The sequence below is a fragment of the Cynara cardunculus genome, assembly GCF_001531365.2.
Source record: "Cynara cardunculus var. scolymus isolate 2C chromosome LG 16, CcrdV1, whole genome shotgun sequence".
Lineage (NCBI taxonomy): Eukaryota > Viridiplantae > Streptophyta > Magnoliopsida > Asterales > Asteraceae > Cynara > Cynara cardunculus.
This window is the reverse complement of record NC_037543.1, coordinates 3,290,090-3,291,824: the sequence shown is the minus strand read 5'-3', so window position 1 is coordinate 3,291,824 and position 1,735 is coordinate 3,290,090.

The window sequence follows — 1,735 nt, the reverse complement described above, 5'->3', positions numbered from 1 at the left end:
TTTATCCATTTTTTGGTCCGTATTAGGTTTAGGTTCAGTCTTAATATTTTTTTTAATTTTACAAAACAAATATTTTCTATCTGGATTTTTTTCCATATATATAATATAACTATAACTTTTTCCTAGATAATTATTCATAGGAATATTCTTGAGTATGTTAAAAAAAATTTCTTTATTTCTGTTGGAATTTTCTTGGTTCTTATTTGTTTCTAATGATGATCTATAAATATAGGAGTTCTTCTTAGTTTCAGAATGAATATAGTTATAGTTTGAAATTTATTTCTATTTCCATCCTTGAGATTAAACACTACTTTTAAGTACAAGAACAAAAATAGTAATGAATTATAAACCAATATAGAAGAAAATCGTAATTTAAAAATAATAAGGACAAAAATAGAAAATTTCAACTAACTATAGGGACTAATAACCATAATTAACAAAAAGATTAATGTTTAAATCAAGATGGGGAAAATATCCAACTGTGGATTTGGGTCTCTCCTTCACGTGTTGTTTGTTGGTAATGAACGGAATGACCTGTTAGACCCGATTCATCTGGTCTGTTAAAAATTACGGATTTGGACAACCATTATCGAGAAAATTAACAGGTTCAGGTTTGTTCGTTAAAATTAACGGATAAACATGGACAATGTAAAAATATATATGGACATGCCCGTCCTTGTTTATATTTTATAATTAATATTTTTTACCATTAATTAAAATTATACTAATATATTTTAAAATTAAATTATTAAAGTTATAGGATGAGACACTTTGGTTATTCTTGAGAACCCAAAAGACTAAGGAGTTGTTTGGTTACCTTTTAATGTGAGTATTAATTTTATATATACAAAATAGGAATGCGTTATTGATTTAATGGAAGTCCAAATGTTGTGTTTCATTTCTTTCAACACTTGTTGAGATTCATGTGTCAGTTTAATTGCTTGAATTTTAATTTCAATGGTGTTTTTTCTTTACTTTTTTGTTCCACATTTGTTAATTAATTGTTAGAATCAAGTTTATAGATTTATAAGAATTACACTTCTTAGGCTCGTTAGCGTGTGGGCAAACCCGGTCCGTTTAAAGGGCGGACAATGACAAGTTATCAAGCCCGGAAAAAAGGGCTTGAGTTTACAATATTAGACTCATTGGATAAAAAAAAGTTAGGATCGACTCGGGCTCGCAAACGATGACCTCTACCCCATTCATGTCATTGGTCAAAGGAACCTTCGCCATTAAAAAAACATGATAGATGATTATTTTATCGTTAAAAAATATACATACAACAAATATAATATAATATAATATAATATATATAGAGAGAGGGGGGAGGGGATGTTCAAATGAGAATATAGTTAAAATAAGAAAATACGAAAATGATCAAATCACATGATTTTCCATTGAAATAATCACATACGATTATGGAACATGAAGGGTATGCGAGCGACTTGGCTTGTGAATCACATGTGATTTTACATGTTATATTAGTGTAAAATCAGATGCATCTAGCGGTTCTAGTGTTTTCTTATTTTCGTTTGAAGCAAACATTAATTATATATATATATATATATATATAGGGGCCTATTCAAGGGAGAACTGAGTTGTTTGTGGTAACTGTGAGAACCAATATTAACCACAAATTAATAGATAAATTAGGAAATTTATAAATTTGGTAATTTTAAATTAAAATCTTAATGCAAGGATATTTTTGGTATTTTAAAACTCTCCTCTCTCCTCT